Below are 23,274 nucleotides of genomic sequence, written 5' to 3' on the forward strand. Positions count from 1 at the left end.
TCAGAAGTCAATTATCACTAGCCCATGGAACATTGGGAATGCACATTGTGAACCCTTCTCTAGGGGGTTCTGCAGTTACGCTCTTAAAGATTTATGGTCTTAGTCACAGAAGGTTTTGAAGTCTAAGAAGTTAAGGGTAAATGAGCTTGGAGCTCTGCACTGACATTTGATCATGTCCGAGTGGAACAATCACAAATTAAATGGTAGAATCCGGGGGGATATCCCAGATATTTTTACCTGGTACAGGGGCAATCAATCTTCTACGATTGATTACATCTTTGTATAACAGTCATTGCTACTAGATATTCAATTGCTGGTAATAAAGAGAACTGAGACTAGTGACCATGCTCGGTTAAAACCTCAATTTTCACTCTCTTTTCCAGCATTTACCATCTCTCTGGGCCCCAGTGGGGTTATTCCATCATGTATAAACAATTGAATTCTTTGGTCAAAAGGTACAATTGATAGATTCATTAGTGACTTGCTTGCTGCCATTCAGTCTTTGGTCCCTAATGTAGAGCTTCTTAATATTGATTATTTTCTTCTTCTTCAAATGACTGACAGGGTGTGGGATTGTGTGCAAAAAAATGTAACTCATCAAAATAAAAAACACTTTGCACGTAGACATATCTATGATAAATCTGCAAGCATTAAAGCTATCACCTCTAACATCTTTATAGAGCTGAGTGAAGGGAGGGTAAGGGTAAGGAAATGCAATTAGATATATAGAAGTAGGATCAAATTTTATAGAAAAAATATGGATATTAAAGACAGTCAAGAGATGCTAGTAACAGTCTCCAAATTCAATTCACAGGTCTTCTGGTGCCAATTAATGGCAGTGATGCCAGATGCTAAATGAACTGAGTTTTTGGTACATCGGGGTATCTTTAGTGGCCTCTAAAAATTGTAATTATCCTACACTTGGGGGCATCAGTTAATATAACATGAAATAACGATGGCTATTTGGGTACTACAGTAATGGTTACTGGTTGGCGGCAAGGAAGTGTCCTTGGCCATGTTTTTTTTTATTTGTACATGTCGGAGCTTACTGATTTTCTCTCTAAGCAGAATACATTTTCTCAGAAGTTAGCCCTTTTATCAATCCGGCCCTCTTATTTGTTGATGATATTATTTTATTTGATCAAACTCAGGCAGGCCTATCGAGAGCATTGCTTTGTTTGAACTCCTATTTGAAGATTAAAAACTTACATTTGGGTGGGGGGGTATAACCCCCAGTAGTTCCACATCCCTGAGAAGCGAAAACAGGAATTACAGCTTCATGTTATCTCTGCCCAAAGCTACGGAACCGAGGATAGTGATCTGAATTCTGAGGCCACCTGAACCTCGGGTTGTCTCAGCTGAGACACCGGCAATCGCTCCGAAATTCGAGCGGACAAGACGCCCGGACTTGGCTCTCCACAGCACGGAAATATGGCGACCGCCTGTAGGTGTGCAGTTGGAAGCCCTGGATTGCATGGACTCTGGAGTCCGCCAGAGCACCTGAGGCAAGACGTCGCTGGCAGTAGCAGGCAGTGCATCGGACGGCGGCCCGTTGCATCAGGTTGCTGCCTGAGTGGAGACAGTGCAGCAGGCTGGTCGGCTGCTGGAGAGCGGCAGAGCTTTAGTGCTGTGCGTGGCGTCCTCTCTGAAGAGGAGGAGGGCAGCTCCAACCCGTCCAGGACTCCCGTAAACCCCTTCCGAGGGGTGACAGGACGGAGATCGGGGTGTAGACCAGTGAGGCAGTGGGAATCTGCCTTGGCAGACGGCGGGTTCTGAGGCAAATCACATCAAAGTCAAGGCGGGCTCTAACGGATATGAGCAGCGGAACGCCGGGAAGTGGTGGAGGAGTCTCCTGCTTCAGAAGTAAGTGGCGGAACCGCGCATGCACGGCACTCGTAAAGAAAATACATAAAAGGTGACAAGTAAAGGCGAGTCCCAGCTGGAGCAGCGCTGCCTTGGGACTAAGTGACGTGCTGTCCCGATGACCCCACCAACCCTGCCAGCTGCATTGCGCACACCATTGTGGGCTTCTACCTGGCGAGGTCTAGGGGACGCTTGTTCCTGAGCATGGAGGGTGACCGCATTGCGGCACCTATTTGAGTTGACAGACACTCTGTAGAGGCTGGAGCAGTGGAGAGCGAGGTGCTGCTGACAGAGGGTCGAGGGAGGCCTGTAATGTAATGATTTGCTCACCAGTACCAATATAGTTGTCCAGTGCTGACCTTGAGGCAGAGTACAGGATCATGATTACGCATTTTCCCTCACATTCAGAAGCACCTAACACTGTTGCTGAAACGCCTGGTCTGCAGAGCTATAGTTCTGAGCCCAGTTGTAAGTCTCAGAAGTAGAAGGGTTTTAAAAGGAGGACCTGGTAAAGGAGTGAGCGGGTCTAGCAGGTGCTGAAGCGGGCTGACCTTGCGAAAGGCACAGGGGGTCCCAGAGTAGAATTAGAGTGTGCCCCCTTCCAAATTACTAGCCGACTGGCATGCCCTTCTGCGCTGCATTCCGGGACAGCCCATCTATGCGCAAGATGAAGTCTGGCAAGGGCAAAGAACAATCAGTGACCTCCAACAAGGAGATGTACCAACAACAAAAGCCAGTTTCTGACCCGGCGCCTGCTGAGAATGAGGAGACTCAACAGGCCATGAAAGGAGACATTCTAAGTTTATTCCAATCTATTCAGAAAGAAATGGTGTTGACGGTGCAAGATTTAAAAAGCTCCTTTCAGGAACTAACCCACAATGTGCAGCAGAACAAATCCAGGCTTGGAGAACTGGAATCTGCTTTCTGTGACCAGGTAAGCTCCCATGATCAGCTAGAGCAGCGGATGGCAGTGCTTGAAGCTTACAAGCATATTGCGGAAGAGAAGCAAGAGGACACAGAAAACCAATCGCACAGAAATAAAGTCTGGATCAGGGGGATACCAAGGGAGATTAAAGACCAGGACATGGAACAATATATCTGGGGGTTGTTTCAGGAAATACTCAGAGACATGGATGCTGACCTCACGCTTGACAGAACGCATAGGGTATACTCCAACTTTTTCAAATGAGGTAGACCCTCCTCCCGGATGACTTGCTGGGTGTCCACTTCTTTAAAACTAAAAACCTTATCTTTAAAAAGTCCAGATAGCTGCGGAGCATGGAATTTAGGGGGTCCTCTCTCCAATTATTCCAGGACCTCTCCCAAAGAACGATCCAAAGTTGCAGGTTAATGGGGCCATTAACCAGCTGATTATCAGAGACAAGGTCTACACAACTGTGTTTCGGCCTCAAAGCTGTTCTTGTGTGGCTGTGACTTGATCAGCCTTCAACAGGACGGAGAAGAGTAGTGTGAGAGAAGATCCTATGTGATCTGTCGAGATAATGGACAGACAGACAGGGAAGTCAGGAAAGTGTGGGGTTTCAAATGTTGAAAAACAATTTCTAATGCATTGAATGCCGGTCTCTCGATGAGAAACTCTGTAAATTACGGATCTTACCGTAATAGGTGGCACTATGGCTAAACGTTCTGAGTGTCCAAGTCATCAGATAAAGCCGTTGAGTTCCGGAGTAGGTTACGTGCGTATGAATCGCTGTAAGAAGGAGAGGGGTGTCAGGAGTGTACCACCAAAGAAAACGGGGAAGGTGTGACACTGGGTGGCTGAATCGTATAATTTCGCTCTTACCAGCACTAAACAGAGGACCGGTGTTCCTGCGAAGTTGGAGACAACGGGTCAAAGTTGATGGTCGAGGCTCAACCCTGTACTGTGTGAAAATGAAGACAAGTGTTACTTAGCTACCAGACCCTGCGTCGCAAAAATGACAACTGATGGAGAGTGATCGCTTGTGTTGATAGGGGCACTGTATAGTTGGAGTTGGATAGTAAAGTGCCAGGGATTCACTCAGCTATCAGAGTGGATGGTGTGTGTTATCAGGTAGCGGCCACGGAAAAGGAGGACGCGCACACGGGAATCGTGGACACTTCTTTATTCTACTACGGGCATCCCAACAACCCTGGCGCTCCCGCGCCTTACCCATAAAACCCCTTTTCCCAGCATTCCGCCGTAACATGGCTCCGCCCCCACAACGGTGGGGGCAGCACTCCTTAACCCCCGAGTGCTCGGCAACATCACCCCCGAACAATATATTCAAACATCAAATCAACATTCTTCAACAAGTCTCATAGGTTTCCTTACAACTCTCCGTGGTCTCTCCTCTTGGTCACCTGCCTCTTGCGGTTCCGTGGTTCTCCCTTCTCCGCTTGTCTCCCCCGGGTTTCCTCCCAGAGGTGTCCACAGGTCATCCCGCGGTTCTCGTGGTTCTGGAGAGGTCGACCGCTGAAACGGCTCTGTTCCCTCTCGTCTGGTGTAGTGTCTGAATTGTTGACAGTTCCTGGTGACAGATCTGCTCTGATCCTCGGCTGTCACCATCGTGCCTTTCACGGCGGTTACTCTCATGGGGCTTGGAGCAAACCGCAGATCTGTCTTTCTGGGCGTTGGTTGCTGGACAAGTACTTCGTCCCCAATGTGGAAATCTTGTATCACCGCGTGGCGGCGAGCATCTGTCTCTCGTCTTGCTCTCTCCTTGGCTTCCGCGTCCCTTCGGAGCACGTCCATGTCAGGCAGCTCCTCATCAGATGGATTGCACGGTATACGGGTTCGCACTTTGTATCGAAACATTAGCTCGGCAGGTGTCTTGTTGGTGGCTTCGTGAGGAGTGTTTCTGTAGTCCCGTAGGAGTCGGCACAGTGCCTGGTGTGGATCGACTGCTTCTATTCTGGCTCTTTGTCTTGTTTTCTTGATCGACGCCATAAAACGTTCCGCCATCCCATTTGCTTGTGGGTGACGAGGAGTTGTCTTCATGTGTGCAAACCCTAGGTGTTCTGCTAGTGTTCCAAACTCGTATCCACTGAACGGGGGCCCCTTGTCAGACTTGACTATTTTGGGGATCCCCCACTCGCTGAACACTTCCTCTATTGCCGCTGCTACTTGAGGGAATGCGGTGGTGGTGACTGTTTTGACGATTGGGAAACGTGAGTGTTCGTCTATTATGAGCAGGAGGTAGTCACCCTCCTCCGTGGGCCCATAAAAGTCCATGGCTACACGCTCCCACGGCCGTTCAGGTATCAGTGTGTGTTGGAGCGGGGGTGGATGTTCCGCAGGAGCCGTGCACTGGCAGGCATGGCAGTTCTTCACCCATTCTTCTACCGCTGCGTCTAGAAACGGGAACCAGATATGGCACCTCAGCTGTCTTTTGGTGTTCTCCGCTCCTCTGTGTCCCTCATGGGCCGTGCTGACTACTTCGTTCCTGAGCGTGGCAGGGATGACGACTCAGCAACCTCTGAGAAGGATGTCGTTGTCCTTGACGGCCAGTTCACTATGTATCCTGGCTAGCCTTTCAATTTCCTGTTTGCACACCCCTGGGTGTGCCAGCATTGCCCTGTGGTGATCTCTCCATTTGTTGGTCAGTGTGAGGCTGATGGCGAGAGCCATGGTGGGGTCGGCCGCTGATGCGGCGGCAACTCTCTCCAGGGATAGCGCCGGTGGTAGCGAGTTGGATGCAATGTATTGTACATAGGCGATGTCTCCTTCGCGGGTTAGTGGAGCCCCGACCGGGTGTCGTGACAGGTAGTCTGCGGGGTTAAGGTCACCCCCGGGTCGATGCACGATGTCGTAGTCGTATTCTTGTAAACGGATTCCCCACCGCTCGATTCTAGGGGGCATCTTGGTGTGCGGGTTGCCAAAGAGCGAAAGCAAGGCCTGGTGGTCCGTAATCAAAGTAAACTTTTTTCCAATAATGAAGTCATGGAAGTGTTCGCACGCCCAGACGGCGGCTAGACTCTCTTTTTCCGCCTGGGAGTAAGCCAGTTCTGGGGTGGACAGGGCTCTGCTCGCATAGGCGACCACGTGTCTCGGGTGGACGTTCGCCCCGCTGGTTTGGGCTAGGATGGCACCAAGGCCCACTGGGCTAGCGTCCACCACTATTTCAGTGTGCCAAGAAGGATTGAAATACGCCAGGCGATGTGCTTCCATCAGGGCGCGCTTGATGTTGGAAAATGCCTGGTGGCACGCAGGGGTCCATTCGAAGATCGTTTCCTTCTGAAGGAGCTTCCGCAGAGGGTCGGTAAGGGACGCGTAGTGTGGTATGTACCTCGCACAGTAGCCAGCCATGCCGAGAAACGAGCGAACGTCTGCAGCTTGCCTCGGTTCATCCAAGTTGGTAATGGTGTCAACCTTGTCGGGATCCGGCATCATTCCTTCGCTGGAAAAGATGTGTCCGAAAAATTTCAGCTTTGTCTTGCTGAAACGGCACTTGGCGATGTTGAGGGTGAGGCCCGCTTCCTGGAGTGCTGCACACGCGGCAAGTAGAGCTTTGTCATGAGACTCCTTAGATGATCCAAAAACGAGGATGTCGTCACTGTAGTTCAGTGTGCCCTTGATGGGTCTGATCACCTGCCGGATGGCCTCCTGGAAAATTTCCGCGGCTGATGAGATTCCAAAGTTCAACCGCCGGTACCTGTAAAGACCGTCGTGGGTCGCAAACGTCGTGATGGGCCTGGATTCCGGATGCAGTTCTAGTTGATGGTATCCTTGGTTGAGGTCGAGTTTGGAGAACATCCGAGCGTTGTTCAGTTGCACAATCATGTCCTCAATGCACGGGCCCGGATGTCTCTCGCGCTGAATGGCAGTGTTTGCCACCCTCATGTCCACGCACAAACGGATCTTCCCTCCCTCTTTGGGTACGACCACGAGCGGGGAGACCCATGGTGTCGGGCCTGTGGCTGGTTCAATGATTCCATCGGCCAGCAGTTGTTGGAGAGCGTCTGATACAGCCGTTTGCAGTTGAAACCCTACTCTCCGAGGATGTTGCGGTACTGGCCTCACTGATGTGTCGATGTGGAGCCGGATGGGAGGGGCCTTGAGTTTGCCCAGCCCTGTGCAGAGGTTGGGGAATTCCCTCGTGATGTCAGACTGTGTGACCAGGTTCTGCGGCTGGTGGCATGCGATGGAGCCAACTGTGTTTCTCGTGATTACGCTCTCGGAGGTCGCTGTGATGGAGTCTCCCGGCCTCACGTGTATTTCAATCAAGCCTAGGCGGGATGCCGTGTGATAGCTGAGTAGGCATCGGCTTCTGGCAAGTGACCGGATAATGTGTATTGTTGTATCGACTTTCCGGCCATTTAGGAGAAGGCGTTGTGTGAAACATCCTACCGTCGGTAGGGGGGTGGTAGCTCCCCACTGAAATATCCTTGAGCGAGAGTGTTCGAGTGCCGGTGGATCCGGTAGTGCGGCATAGTCCTGCTCGCCCATAATGTTGACGGTGGCGCCGGAGTCAATCATGAACTGGAATTGTCTGTTTCCCATTTTGATGGGGATCTTTGGGGCTTCTCTGGCCTCTTCAGTGTCAAGTATGAGGTTGACAAACTCGTCATGGTCATATAGGTCGTATGGCATGTCATATGCGGCTCCCTGCTCCTCCAGGTAGAGAGTCTCAGGTCCATATTCCTCTGGTGGATGATCATATTCGTCTGTGAAGTATCTGGTTCGGTCAGCTTGCTCCGGCTGTAGTGGATACCCCGGTGTTTGGTATTCGTCGATGGCCCTGACGTATCGCCTTTGCCCCTGGCCTTGTTGGTAGTATCTGGGTTGAAAGTATCGTGGAGGTGGCGGACGGAAGGCCGGCCTGGCAGGCATTTGGGGCCTCGCAGGAGGAAATGGTATGCCTTCCCGGCATACTGAGTGGAAATGTCCTTCTCTTCCGCAGTTCGTGCACCGTTGTGATAGAGCCGGACATGAGCCTGCATGCGGAAAAGACATCCCACAACGATAACACTGTCTCTGTTGGCGGGGAGTTTGGATGGTTTGAGTTCTGTATGACTGTGGCCCTCTGTCACCTGGGCGATGTGGTTGAATAGTTGCGACCAGTTCCGCTGTGTCCTGCTTGGTGTTACTCGGGTTTCCCATGGATGTGGCTTGGGCATCAACCCTTTCATGTATGCGGGCGAGTTCGCTCACTTCCTGAATGGTGAGGGGTTTCTTCAGGAGCTGTTTTTTGAGAACAGGGGATAGGCAGCCTTCAATGACCCTTAATCTTATGGCTTCCTCCAACGAGAATGCGTCAAATTGGCAATTTGCACCTTTCACTCTTAGGCGGGTTATGAATTCGTCAACTGTCTCCTGCGGCATTTGGGTGCATTTGTTGAAAAGATAGCGTTCATAGTCACGATTAACTTCTATGATGAGGAGTCTATCTAGAGCATTGATCAAGTCCTTGAAAGTATTCTGTTCAGCTGCAGGGATGGTCTTGACCACCGTCTTTATCTCACCCCCTACCAGGTTGAGGAAAATGTCCCTAATATTGGGGGAATTACCATCACCAGACCCCCTGACGTAGTGCTGGAAATCTTCCATCCAGTCAGTCCATCCCATCTGGGCCCCTTCGTGGCTTGTGGAGTCATGGTGAAGGGTGGTGGAAGTCGCAGCTGAATTGGCTGTACGATATGGGCTGGTGTAGGTGACCCAGGGTTGGACCCTGAGGCAGATGCCGGCGTGCTCATGGTGCCAGGAGATGTGTTCGGCACTTGCGTGTGGATAGGTTATGCTGACGGAGCGTGGCCTGCCTGGTGTGGAGAGGGATGGTACACGTCCCTGCTTCAAAACTGTCAAAGTGTTCTTATTGGGGTTTTTTTTTTTTTTTCTTTTGTTTTTGATGGCGTGGGCAGGCTATGCCAGCACGCACCGTAGGGGGGGGGGGTCCGCAGTAGAAAACTAGGGCTCCCCTGGGCAGTTCCTGGAGCGCTCGTCGTAGTGTGATCAAACAGACGAGCTGCCCGGATCCAGCGTCGTGATTGTAGATATGGCGCAGCTGCAGCGTACCTGGAAGGGTGGCCTGTAGTCGCTGCCCGTGTAGGAGGTGGGCAGGCAGAGGGAGGCACAGGAACGTCTTCAAATGCGCTTGCAGCGCGGAGGCGGCAGGAGACCAACGGAGGAAAAGCGGCGGATTGCCGAATATGCCTCGGACGCGCTTGCAGCGCGGGAGGTGGCGGAAAGCCACAGAAGGATGGCGGACTGCCGGAAGGAGGACTCCATGGGCGCACGGGAATGACCTCGTCGCCAGTGTTATCAGGTAGCGGCCACGGAAAAGGAGGACGCGCACACGGGAATCGTGGACACTTCTTTATTCTACTACGGGCATCCCAACAACCCTGGCGCTCCCGCGCCTTACCCATAAAACCCCTTTTCCCAGCCTTCCGCCGTAACATGGCTCCGCCCCCACAACGGTGGGGGCAGCACTCCTTAACCCCTGAGTGCTCGGCAACAGTGTGTCTCACTGGTTCCACCGGGAGACAAAAAGGAGTGAACGCGGTTGCGAAATGCTAAGTTTAAAGAATAAACACCCGTGGACTATGGCGTCCGAATAGCGTGTGTTCAAGGAACACAGCTGGCCGTGGCTTAGCGTGCCATCACCCTGATAATAGTAGGAGTGGTGTCTGATTACCTGGCATCTTCAATCTGATGTCCAAATGCCGGAGGGACGCAATGGCCAGCCTCCCGACTTGCATATGAGTGTAGCGTGAGGTTGCTATGGCGACGTGGGTTGTTTATATATCGTTGGCCATTTTAGAATGTCGACGTGGCGCGGTGGCCGTCAACCAACATGCATAGAGTTGGAAGGAGGCATCATTCAGACTCCCAATATAATTTAGGAGCCATACTCAGGCAAATCAGCAATTGTAGTGTAATAAAAACATAATGTTTGGTGAGGTTGTCATGGCAACCAACACGCTCACAAGGAAAAGCGCTGTCCGGTGATTAAGCCGGATCAATGTTATGATGGTCTATGTAGGCAGCCCTGTTGCAGCCTGCAGGCTTGTGAACGAGGTGGACTTCATATGATGACTCTGCCTCACTGCCGTCACACTGCCGAAGCAGAATGAACTGTGCTAGTCCACGTGGGTTGGTATAGGTTACCAAGAGAGTGTTTCAGTGCAGATGAGAGGTGTCGTAGCTGGGAAGATGTGTGCATCCCACATGTTTAGCGTGCCATGACGAGCTAGGGCTACGGATTGTTCTGAGGATTGTTTATTTAATGGACAGTAATGGATAATCAGATGGGTGGGGTGTCCCCTAGCCGTGAGTGCATAAATACAATTGGAGCAATCTGTAATTGCACATGATAGCTGGCGAGGTTAATAGGAATACATCTGTGTACCAAAGTGGCCCTGTTGGATGTATACGGACACAGTGCTTGGCAAAGACACAGACGGGTTAGTGGCATGGTAACAGGATACAATTTGTAGACCGACAGGCATTACGGGCAGGGTGTATTATTGAGGCCTGCCGATGTTAATATTTTGAACTCACCAACCCTGATGTCTAATTCGAAATGCAGCCAAACCTGGTTATGTGTTAAGAGTCTTATAGCCATGAGTGTGGTGTGTAGACCAGATGTTACTGGCATGGTTCAAAAGTACAGTTTGTACGATATTGCAAACCGGTAGTCGAGTGTTACACTTTGGGTTCCCACGCAGCGTCCTTTGCAGTGTTCAGCTCATCTGCACGCTCCTTTGTGGAGCCGGCACAGGTTGCCATGGCGCCTGCATAAACAGCAACAGAATCTGTGTCAGCTGACATGGCTTGTACGTGAAAGACGTACGGTAAGACACACCCCCATACGGCTTTAAATCGCCGTCTTTCGCGGGGACTCGTTGCTGCTAATTAGCGTTGTTTGCTACCGCGGTTATGTCCGTCCTATCTCCTGTGAATTTAATCTTGCCTTCCGGGTTCCGACCCCTCGCCTGGCTACTGAATTGAGACTCTTTCTCCCTCATTGGAACTGTTTATTGATACTTATGGCTTTTTGACCTGGACTGCTCCTGACCTGCTCCTCTCGCTCCCCTGGTCTCTGTCGTACCCTCTTGATCCTTGACACGGAACGCTACTGGACTACTCTCTACTTTCTACAGACTTTCATGGCTCCATTTTGGCTGGTAGTCACGGAACAGACTCTTCCTGCTTCAGCAGCCATCCGCAGGCTGCTGGCTAACATCCACCCGAAGCTTTGCCCGCTACTCCGCTCCACGGTATCCAGGTGAGCTCGGCTAACGCCCTCTCTGTTTGATATTCATTCAATCACTACTGTATTGTGGGAACTTGTTTTGATTTCCTGTTACTGATAGTTGGATTCATTAGACATTGGGAACTTACCATCAAAGTGCATCCGAACGCTTTCCTGATACTGCACCAACCCGACTCTAGTGCGACCCTCGTGCCGCCCGGGTTACTTCCCTATACTAATATTCCTGTTTGTTATTTTTTCCTGCCGTTGTCTTCAAAGAAGGACTTGTTTCAATACCGTTAGAACCCACTACTCAGGTCTGTTGTTCTTGGTTCATACTGTTTTTTGGGTATCTCTTCCACGATTCCACTCACTAAGCCTAGCTCCTTATTTTCATAGATCCATTCCGGGGAAGCTCCACTCCACTACTTACCTAGGTATTTCATTGCCTTATTCCGCTGTTTGGTTATTTGGATATTCTCAACAACTGTCTAATATTGTTTGTGTTCCTTTAAAGCATTGGTATTGGCGGTGCATGTTCTCCCCGCTCTTTTATTCAATTGACACCTCTGTCTGTCCCAATCGAAACAGCAGAGAGGTACATTGTAGAAAAGAGCACCTCTTTGAGGAAGCCTGAGTCTAGAACTCAGGGGGCTGGAAGTTAAGGCTGAATATCGATTCTTGCACACCTATCATCTCCAAGGTTGTTTATCTACTACCCTTGACCTGAACGGAGTGTTGAGTAACATAGAGCTTTCAGACTACATAATGTAGGGTACACGGGTAGCAGACTCTACTTCAAGTATTGAGTGGGGGGCCCCCTGCTATACACGACAGGAAAGCCAAATCCACTTTGTGTGCAGTCTGGTGGTATGAGTTGTCACCTGTCGTACTATGTTGGGCAAGGAATAGATCATCCACATAAAATGTTTCCATTCTACAGTGATGTTGAGGCCTTTCTTGACAGTGTTCAACCGCTGTACCCACTTCTGTTCCAATTTCCTAAGGGTCTTGTCCATGTTGCCCCCTCTTATAGTAGGGGACAGCTTCTGTAGCACAAACAATTTCAGGTCTGTATTGGTGTGGTTCTTCTGGTTGTAGTGGTCGACCAGGGGTTTGTCGGGTACTTTATTCTTGATGCACGATCTGTGCTCAGATATTTTTGTTTTTATAGCCCACATGGTCTTGCCAACATAAAGAAGACCACAGGGGTAATTCAATGACATAGATGACCTGTTTGGTGTTGCAGTTGGTGTGGTCATTGTGTGTCCATGAGATGTTTTCATATTTGAATGTCTTCTTAGTCTCAGTGAACTGACAAGCCAGGCACTGTCGGCATCGGTAATGGCCTTTCAATGGAGGCAAGTCCCATAGTGTAGATTGAGGTACAACTGGTTCAATGAAAGTGTGAACGAGAGAATCCTTCAGTTTCTGGTTCTTCTTGAAAGCAAAGAGTGGCGTCTTATTCAAGGTTCCTGTGTTCTTTATAAGATGCCAGTGTTTTTTTATTGCATTCCGTACGCAATTACTCAGTGGGCTGTAGGTTGTCACGCACACCAATCTGTCTAAGTCCTTCTTGCGTTTTTTGGTGAGGCAGATGGTCCTATCAGTATTAGCTACTCGTTTATGAGCATTTCTTACTGCCTTCCTGGGATATCCTCTTTCAAGCAGACGTTTCTTGAGGTCAAGAGCATGTTTGTTGTACGTTACAGTGTCGGTGCAATTTCTCCTAACTCGTAGAAATTGACCGTAGGGTAGATTGTACTTGAGTCCTTCCGGGTGGTAACTGTCGAAATGTAAGAGAGTGTTCCGGGGGCGTGGCTAGGCAGCGCGCCATGCAGCAGCAGCTGCTGTAAGCTCCGTACTGTGGTGCCCATCGGAGCTATTTATGGTGCCCTGAAAGAAGAATTCCTAACTGGAATGGTGGTCGGAAGGTGCAGGGACCCTACTGTGCTCGACCTGGAGCTTGTTTTGACAGCAGAACGTCGGCATTGCCGGCATTCCGGCTTGCTCGCCTGAGCCTGCCTCGAACAAAATGGTGGGCGTCTCCTCGAAGCCATGGAACTGAGAACGTAGGAGAAGACATGCATAACATGAGAAAAACTGGAGAAACATTGCGAGCGGAAGGCGTTGCAATGGAGCGCCTTTGATTTGGTGGAATCGGATTCTGAAAGAAGGAGCAGCAACGCGAAGGTGCCTGTTGGTGTCGCATGGCGGGGAGAGGTGCCGGAGGACCCCTGTCTGCCGACCGCGGGTGAAGAGACATACCGAGGCAGAGTTCGGGTTGGTGTCTGGGCGCTGCTCCTCGGGACTGCCTGGACACACACACACACCGTCTCTCTAAGGTGGCGCTGTATGAAGACGCGGACGAACGGCTGCGGCGAGGAGAGAGGCGGGCTGATATATAAGGAGCCACGGTGTGAGGGGACGTGCCTCCCGGTGCCTGCTCGGCTGCAACAGCGGACGCACAGCAAAGGCAAACGGGATCCTAAGGATTACGCAGACTGCCAGCTGCAACGCAGATGGAGGAGGTAGGGGCGAGGCCTGACGAGGTCTGAGGTGAAGGCCGGCTGGGGGAAAACCTAGTCGAATTTGGCTGCTGGGCTGTTGGGGCCCGCCTCGCCTTCTCATCCTTCTCATGCAACGTGGCAATGATTGATCCCCCACCACCATAATAACACAGACACTGCATAGTGCAGCCCTGACTATCCCCCCCTCCATAAGCGAAAAGGCCAGCTGAGAACATTTACTCCTAATTTGGGAAATCGCTCGCAGATATCTGGTATTGAAACAGGGCTGGTACTAGAGATTTGCGGGCCATGGCCCCGCGGGGGCCTTACCGCTCTTAGCTGAAGCGGGTGTATTGGCGGAGAACACAGAAGACGCCAAGGAGGGACTGGCATAACTGTTTAGATTGGCATCGCCCAGGTTCCGCACAGAAGCACAGAGGGGGAGAAATTATACCGTATCTGATGTCTGGAGGTCAGGGGGAACAGAGATGCAATCAACAAGAGCAGATGTTCATTCCCTGCAGTTCCATGGAACCCGCGGTCTCTAAGCAATATTTTGAGGAAGTAATGAGGGCCTTCAAACAAGACATGACGCAAGAGATAAAATCCGAAATAAAATCTTCAAGGGACTCTCTTACACAATCTTTTGCAGAATTGGACTCTCACCTAAAAGGTCTAGAAGACAGGGCAATGAGGTGGAGAAAGCGGGATGCGAGCAGGGGCACGACTATGAGGAACTCTCCAAAAGAACGCAAAATGTGGAGAACTGAGTGGAAGAGCTATGGGCAAAGCAAACAGATTTGGAAAACCGGTCTAGAAGAAATAATATTTGTTTGCGTGGAATTCCAAGGAATGTGCTAGACCATTACCTTCTGGAATATATTGGAGCCATCTTCAAGTCCCTTCTAGAGCTGGAAGAATCGGCCAACCTGATCCTAGACAGGACTCATAGAGTCTACTCTTCAATCCAACAGAGAAAAGACCTTTTGCCTGATCTTCTCACGAGAGTCAATTTCTTCATCAAAAAGAGAAAATCATGCCGGCGGCAAGAAAGGCGGAACCGGTGAAGTTTCGGGGCTCTGCGCTGACTCTGTTCCAAGATCTCTCTCCTTTTACTTTGGCAAATCGTAGAAGGCTTCAGAAGGTCACAGCCTGGCTCCGGGAGAGGAAGATCCGCTAACGATGGGGGTATCTGTGCAAACTGCTTTTTGAATATCACAACCGCTCTTATGCAATTTACTCTGAGGAAGAAGCAGATAAATTAATGAGGGGAGACGTAGGTAATGGGAGCGATGTCGGAACGAGAGGGGAAGACCAGTCCCATAGCCCCACGCCGAAAGATGCAAGAACGAAACCCAAAGGCTGGCACACAATGAAAGGGACTTCTGGCACAATGAAGACCCCACATGACATGTGGAAATTAACACAGTGAATTGCGCACCCGATTCAACAACACCTTGATGCAAGCCTTCTAGCCCTCTTCTGTTCGCTTGGTTGCTTCTCTCCTTGTTTTATCCCTCAGAGGTGACTCTGGAGGGCTACTGTTCCTCTCGCAATAAAGGATGGCTGAAAGGTATTGCCTCTCTCCCATAGGTAGTCTCCCTGGGAGATACTGTAACAATTACATTGGCCACTTGATTGTAGGCATCCTTCCAGAACGATGACACTATTTGAAATACTCCTATTGGCTTGTATAAATGGTTCTGAGGCGATAATCTCAATGGTTTCCACACATGTATCTATGGGTCACTGGATCATATGTGAATTCCGCTGGTTGAATCTATGCTTTACACACCACTATTCCATTTTACAGAATCTCTTTAGGTGGCAAAAGGGCGAATGCAAAGTCTGATATCGATGGGCACCCAATATACTGATTACGGCCACATAGTGTCCCTGAGTGGGTTACGGTTTACGCTTTTCAAGGCTGTTAAAACCTATCAATTAATGGTTTTGTTTTTTGTTTTTTATGCTCTTCATGTTCTTTCATGGGTTTTAAATTGTAGTTTTTGTTTTAATGCTGGTCGGTTTTACTGGAAACACTATTTGGCCTGCAATGTTGGTACTATGGCAGAGTTGACACCCTACACTGCAATGTGGTTAATCGTGGGAGCGGTATATCCCGGTTGGCCCATTAAATCCAGATGCATGTTATATGGGCAATGGGAGGGGGACGAGGGGGTTCACTGGGGGGAATTCTATGTGCAAAATCAGTTTTGTTGGATACGCATAAGGAACAGGTGGTCACCACAATGGCAATTCCGAATATAAGCTGTCTCACCCTGAATGTACAGGGATTAAATTCCCCACTAAAGCGGAAAGCTTTATTCCATCGTCTGGCCACACTTTACCCCACTGTATTGTTTCTCCAGGAAACCCATCTCTTACCCTCTGATGAATTTCTACTCAATGATAAGCTTTACCCCGTCAAATTATGTGCTTCCTCAGGGCTAAAGAGATGCGGAGTAGCCATTCTGGTCCAGAGGGGAGTTCCGATAAAGGTTCATAAGACTTTGCGAGATAAAGAAGGGAGATACATTTTAGTAGTGGCTACACTGCAAGGGAAGAAGGTGACCCTGATACTGCTGAATGCACCAAACTCTCAACAAGGATAATATATGAGCAAGTAGAAGGGGATCTCATTATGGGAGGGGATTTCAACGTAGTGATTAACCCGCTGGAAGACAAATCTCTGCCCCCAACTCCGGCAGACAAAAAAAATGTCTTAGCTCTCACAACACTCCTCAGAGAACATTCACTTATTGAAGCTTGGGGATTCTTTCACCAGGGCGAGCGGGACTACACTTTTTTTCTGTGGTACATAGAGGGTTCTTTAGGCTAGATAGGTTCTTTCTTTCAGAGGAACTTATCCTGCAAACAATTGACATAAAGATCCTCCCGAAGGCTTTGTCGGATCACGCCCGGTGATGTTAACAATAGCTCCCTTAGATGATACCCCGGAGCCCGCACGTACGTGGCGTTTGAATGAACTCATCTTAGGGGATTCCCAGTTCTGCTCCTATATTTCAGACACTATAACCCACTATTTCGCTGACAACGATAAGGAGGAGATGGACTATGCTGTAGTGTGGAATGCACTGAAAGCGGTAATCCGGGGTCAGATTATAGCTCAGACAGTAGAAAGGGGGAGGGCCAGGAGACAAACCCAAGCCCAATTGGAACTGGAACTGCAAAAGAAAGAAGAGGCACATAAAAGTAGGGCTTCTCTGCGAGCACTTAGGGATGTAGGGTGGCTCAGAAAGCGCTTGAAGCTCATCATATGAGCCGGGCGACTTATGGTCTAATGCGCATTAAACAACACTATTATTCGAAGGGAAACGATGCCAACCAGCTATTAGTAGCTAAACTTTTTTTGTTGGCAGAGGCAAATGATGACACACACGTTCAAAAGAGCAGTTGTGAGATGACAGTTTGGATAGGCAACAGAGTACAGTGGCACATACCAGCAATTAGAAGCAATTACACAGGGACTGCAACACCATGAAACATTAGGCACAAGGTACATGGCAATAGCAGTCACAGTGAGTTATCCGCCGAGGAGCCGGCTTCGAGGCCATTGAGATAGCTGTTGAAGGCAGACCAAATGTTTTTAGGCCGGGATCGGGCTGGGAGGGTACTGATGTATTCTTCCTCGCAGTTCGAGACCAAGTCAATAGGTTCAGCCATTTCCGGAAGGTAGGAGGAGCGGAGCACTTCCAATTTTGTAAAACACACTTTTTGGCAATTACACAACATACATTTAGGAATTTGGCTGCCCCCCTGGCTCCTGCATCCCCCCATATCCCAAAAAATATACCCAGTGGATCAGGCTCAATAACCCTGTCGCAGATTACTGACAAAGTTTTCAGAATCTCTTCCCAAAATGGGGTTAGTCGCGGGCAGTCCCAGTACATGTGTAGGTGGCACGCGACTTCTGCACCACAGCGAGGGCAGAGCTGTGCGTCGGAGCGGGCGAACTTGGAGAGTTTACGTGGGGTGTAGTATAGTCTATTCAATAATGTATACTGTATTGTTCGATATCGGAAATTCAGGGAGACCCTATTAGTGTGGGAGCACATTTTCCCCCATAGTTGGTCCGTGAGTTCTACCGCTAGTTCAGAAGCCCAGTCGTCCCGCACCATAGAGGGTCGCGGTGTGGTAGTCGTAAGCAGGAGTTTGTATAATGATGATACTACCCCGCGGGCCCCGCCCGAGTTGGCGATGTAGGCAATTCCAGGGGAGTCGGAGGGTTCGTTGGGGAACTCGGGCCACGCTTCGCGAAATGCAGCGCGGAGTCTGTAATATTGTAGTAGTTCCATTGGTGTTCCCAAATGGCCTGGTCTCCAAGTCTGTGGTGTTATAAATAGCCCATCCGGGTAGAAGTCAGTTAGGGCTAGGTATCCCAGGGACCACCAGTGTCGTGCCAGGGCGATGTCATCTGCGGGTTCCAACCCGGGGAACTGCCAGGCGGGGAGCCACTTGTAGTATGGGCGTTCTTCAAGGCCTGCAGCAAATATACGCCACCAGGCTGATATGGTGGTTCGGACTGGGTCTATTGGTGAATCTGGCTCATATTGTCGGTGTAAGATTAAAGTCATTATATTGGTGTTAGAGGCAGCAAGGGTTTCTAGCTTGACATGCGGTGGAGGGGGGGGTCCAGGGTACCAGTGGGTGGCGAATTGTGCCTGCGCTGCGATCCAGTACCGCATCAGGTCAGGGGCAGTGAACCCGCCTTTCTCGTAGGGAAGAGTCATAGCAGCCCATTTTTTTTTTTTTTTGTTTGTAAATCAACACACAGGAGAAATTATACAAATGCATTACATGAAGCTTCTCAAATCGTGCAAACCCAGAGTCCCCTTCTCCCATCCCATGCGTTCTCCGGCGAGCATAGTTCTCAGGCCTCAATCGGAGTGGTCTGGTGGTGGTAGCGGGTCATCCATGGCGTGAAGGGCTCTTGCAATCAGGCGGGGTTTGTGGGTCAGGGCCGGGTAGTTCAGGTCATAGTCCAGTACTGGCGCCCAGATGTCTCGGAATCGGTGAAGCAGTCCCGCTTTGGCCGCCTTGACCCTCTCGGCTATCAAAATATCCCAGAGTTTAACCCAGCAAAGGGCCATCAAGGGTCTGTCAGCAGACTTCCAGGTGCGGGCCACTGTGATCTTAGCCGCTAACAAGAACTGGGACACCAGGGCAGCTCTTCTCCACGACCGTGGGTATGAACCTGCCAGTGGAATCCCTAGGAGGACCTGTTCGGGCGTGAGTGGAATGGTCACCTGGGTGACATCCTTTATGGTAGCGAAGCAAAGGGTCCAGAACTCCTTCACTCGGGGGCAGCTCCACCACATATGGAAGTAGGATCCTGGAAGGCCGCAAAGTCGCCAACAGTGGGGGTCCAGTGCCAGTTGGAAGTGATGAAGGCGTAGAGGGGGATAGTACCAGCGCAGGAGTAGCTTATGGGCACACTCCCAGTTGGTAATGCAGCGGGATGTCGTCCGCGTTCTTGTCCATATGTCCACCCACGTGTGGTCCTCAATGGTGTGTCCGAGGTCTGTTTCCCATTGAGACATGTAGGAAGGCCTAAACTGGAGGGGGTCCTCCTGCAGCAGTCTAAATAGGGCCGAGATCCTTCCCCGGGCCGGTAGGTCGTTCACCGTCAGCTCTAGTGAGGTGAGGGGTCTCGTGGCTGCCACACGGGTCTGCGGGTGGGAGCACCAGTGCCTAAATTGGGCGTAGGAATATCTATCCGTTTCCGCCAACTGGAATGTCATCTTGCAGCGTTCAAAGGTTAGGGGGGAGTCCCCCTCGAAGAGTTGTCTCAGAGTGGTGAGGCCCTCTGCGACCCAGTTTCGAAAGTTTTGGGGGTAGGCCCTAGGGGAAAAGGCTGGGTTGAGGAAGATTGGGGAGTGCGCACTCAGGCCTCCTGGGACACCACGGTGTCTGCGAGCCCACTCCCAAGCCCTTATCGTTTGTTTTGTGGCTGTTAAGGTGCCCGGCCAACTTCGGCGTAAGGCTGTAGGTAGGAACGGGAGGAAGCGAAGGGGGAGAGTGAGGCAAGATTGTTCGATTTCCACCCATTTCGGCCGACTTGTAGCAAGCCCCCATGCTTGGAGGTGGACTAGTTGCGCCGCCATTTGGTATTTACAGAGGTCGGGTACCCCTAGAACTCCCAGTCTCGTGCTGGCCATCATTGTTCTCCGTGGGATGCGCTTTCTTTCCCCTCCAGATGAAGTCCACCATCTTTCTTTGGAGCCGCTGTAGAGGAGGAGCGGAATGATGATCGGGAGGGCGGCACAGGCATAGAGGAAGCGAGGAAGTAAGTTCATCTTGCATGCCGTGATGCGGCCTAGGAGGGAGATCTCTTGTGATTGCCAGCGGGTCAGATCCTTTTCTAGTTCCTCGAAGAGTGGCGGGAAGTTAGCGGGATAGACTTTCGTTGGATGTGCAGGGATCTGAACCCCCAGGTAGGGGATCGATTTGATGCTCCACTGGAAAGGACCTCTCTCCTCCAAGGCCTCTCGTTCAGCCGAGGTCAAACCCACTCCCAGCGCCGCTGACGTTTGAAAGTTAATCGCGAATCCTGAGACCACCCCAAAGTTATGGATTTGAGTTAAGGCCTCCCTCATGGAACCCTCAATGTTTGTAATGGTGAGCAGAACATCGTCCACATAGAGGGCCACTTTATGTTGCGCAGAGCCAGTACTCAGGCCACTGATTCAGGTTTTTTTTCGGACTCTTTGAGCCAACGGCTCCATGGACAAAGCAAAGAGCAAGGGGGACAGAGGACATCCCTGTCGCGTTCCGCACATGAGGGAGATCGAGTCTGATAGGCGGCCGTTGATTCTCAGCCTAGTCCTAGGCGCCTGGTAGTTCGCAAAGATCCTTTTCAGGAAGGTCGGGCCAAAGCTAAAGGCCTCTAGAGTGAGGTGCAGGTAAGACCAGTCCACCTTGTCGAACGCTTTGGTTGCATCCAGCGGCAATAAAGCTAGTTGTTGGGAGTCCTGAGTGGCGATCTCAATGAGGTCCAGAGCTCTGCGGATGTTGTCTTTCATCGACCTGTGGTGAATGAAGCCAGTTTGATCTGGATTTATGATGTTCGGGAGGATGGGTGCTAGACGATTGGCCAGGATCTTGGAGTATATATTGTCATCCAGATTCAGCAAGCCAATGGGTCTATATGAGCTGATATCATGGGGGTCCTACCCAGGCTTGGGGATAAGGACTGTGATAGATTCCTGCATTGTTGGGGTGACCGTTCCAGTGGCCACCAATGAGTTGTAGAGGCGGGCCAGGGGGGCCACTAATTGGGGCCAAAAGATTTTGTAGAAGCGGAAGGAGAATCCATCCGGGCCCGGGGCTCTAGATTTTAGGCTCTTAATGGCTGCCTCCACCTCCTCGGTCGTAATCGGCACTTCAAGGTCTTCTCTGGCTGCCGAGGACAGGTGCGGGAGGGCCGCCTCTTGAATGTATGAACGTTGCTTGGTCGGATCCTTCGGGACCGCCGTCATTATTTCCAGGTGGTGGGGGGTTGCCAAACTTACTTTATTTCTCGTGGTCCGCGTAATGGATCACCCCCTGCGAATCACGGAGGCCCAGGATGGCAGTCCTACTCTTCAGCTTTGCCAGTTTGTTCACCAAGAGTTTGTTGGCCTTGTTGTTGTGGGCGTAGTACCATTGCTTGGTTCTGGTTAACAGATTCGCCGTAGCCTCAGCGTAGTGAGCTTCCAGCTTTTTCCTAGCCATTTGTAGGGTCCTGTAAGATTTGGGGGCCCAGCCCTTCCTTTTATGAGTAGCCTCTGCTTCACGGACCTCAGCCTCCAGGACGGCTCGAGTCGCCTGCTTTCTTTTATGGAATGCGGCACCTTGGGCGATCAGCTCTCCTCTAAGGACCGCTTTCATGGCATCCCAGGTGTTGGCCGGGGAAGTGTCCTCGTCCCGGTTTTCGCCGAAAAAAATTCTTGATGGAGCTGGCGATTGAGTCTCTCACAGCCATGTCCCCCAGAATAGGGTCATATAAGCACCACCGGCGGCGTGGAGGGGGCTCCGGGTCATGGGACCGCAAGGTCAATGTAACTGGGGCATGATCCGAGAGGATCCGGGGGCCAATTACCACATCATCAGTGAAAGTCAGGATCTGTGGGGAGGTCACGATCAGGTCGATTCTAGAGAAAGTACGGTGCACGTATGAGTAGAAGGTGAAGTCCCTTTCATCCGGTGACAGCACCCTCCAAGAGACTACAATGTTCAGCGTGCGAAATTGATGGAGCAGGCCAGTGGCCAACTTCAAGTCTCTGGGTGTTGGGGGGTGGGACCTGTCCTTGAGGGTGTCCGGGGCCCCGTTAAAGTCTCCTCCCATGACAACATGCCCCTCAATGAAAGAGAGGAGGGTGTCCTCTAGGTCCTAGTAGAAGCCCTCCTGGTATTCGTTCTGAGCGTACACCGAGATGAGGGTATAGAGCTGGCCATGTATGGTGCATTTGATTGCAATGAAGCGACCCTCTTGGCATCGAGGATCTGGGGCTTCAGGTCTTTCGCGAATAGAGTGGCGGTGCCTCCCTTCTTGGTTCCACTAGAGGCGAGGAATTGTAGCGGAAAGAATCTGCTTCGCAGGCGAGGAAAGTCCACCGGAATCAAATGCGTATTTTACAAGAAGGCAATCGACGTCCCGTCATCCTGTAGCCTCTGTAGAGTAGATTTCCTCTTCGGGGGGAGTTCAGGCCCCTAACGTTCAAGGTGGTGAACCTAAGTTTCAAATGCGAAGATTGGTCCGGAAGATCCACTTGCTGAGGGGAGGGGTGTCGTGGGGGAGTCAGGTCAGCCATGGAAGTGAGAGCGTAGTCGTTACGGGGTCTCCTGTGGTTGAGGGTTTTTTAACTGGTCTAACTGGCCTCCAACAGGAGGAATTCACAAATGACCCCCAACGGGGGGTCCAAATTGCAGTCAGGGGGGGTCGATTTAAAACTATCGACATGGCCCCTGAGCGCCAAGGCTGTCATCTGACAGCGCCAACATGGTTGAAGGCGTCTCCAAGGGTCAAGGGATGGCATCCACCTTGGAGGGGGTTATGGACCGCATGGGGTCCGCAGCTAGATGTAAAGGCTTCAGGCGTTTCCAGTACCATGTGTCTGGTGTAGGCATTATAGTGCTTTATTTAGGTTTGTGGTTCCTCTGCACCCTGGACCATGGGGTCCGTTTCGGCTTTGGGGAGGTTGTGTCTAAAGCCGGGCCTGTCTGACTCAGAGCGGAGGGGTCTGAAGACCCAGGGGAGTCCGGACGAAGAATTGACACTGCATCGTCCAGGTGCGCAGGGTGCCCTTGTACGAGAATTGTAGAGCCGTGGGGAAAAGCCATCGATAACGGATCTGCTGATCCCGGAGATAAAGCGATAAAGGCCGGAGCATCCTGCGCTTCTGAAGAGTCAGCGGGGAGAAGTCCTGGAAAATCTGTATCGGGATTCCCTGGAATGAGAGTTCGTCCTTTGAGCGGCCAATAGCTGCTATGGCCTCCTTGGTGGTGTAGAAGTGGACCCTAGTGATCACATCGGGGGGGATCTGTGTCGATACCCCAGCGATGGCGCAGCCTGTGGGTCCGATCCAGCAGGATTTGGGTTTCCTCCAAGTCTGGCAGGAGAGACTGAAAGAAGGTGCTGACATATTCAGGGAGCTCTCGATCGGGGATGCGCAGGTTGTTGCGGCGAGAGCGGTTTTCCAAGTCCTCCGGCTTATGTTCAA

The 23,274-nt window shown here is 51.0% G+C and overlaps 1 protein-coding gene across 2 annotated transcripts in view; it reads right to left on the minus strand.

Moving 5' to 3' along the window:
* CFAP99 (cilia and flagella associated protein 99) overlaps positions 1-23,274 on the minus strand; it is a 947,596-nt gene that overhangs the window by 801,873 nt on the left and 122,449 nt on the right. The window contains exon 1 of one of the 2 annotated variants that reach the window (XM_069632120.1): positions 1,210-1,848. The exons of the other annotated variant lie outside the window; for it this stretch is intronic. The gene's annotated coding sequence lies outside the window, so the exon portion shown is untranslated. Of the gene's footprint in view, positions 1-1,209; positions 1,849-23,274 lie in introns of those variants that run through there. 2 annotated transcript variants of the gene reach the window in all.

Source organism: Ambystoma mexicanum, chromosome 6q (genome assembly GCF_040938575.1).
Source record: "Ambystoma mexicanum isolate Mex_15411 chromosome 6q, UKY_AmexF1_1, whole genome shotgun sequence".
NCBI classification, from domain to species: Eukaryota; Metazoa; Chordata; class Amphibia; order Caudata; family Ambystomatidae; genus Ambystoma; species Ambystoma mexicanum.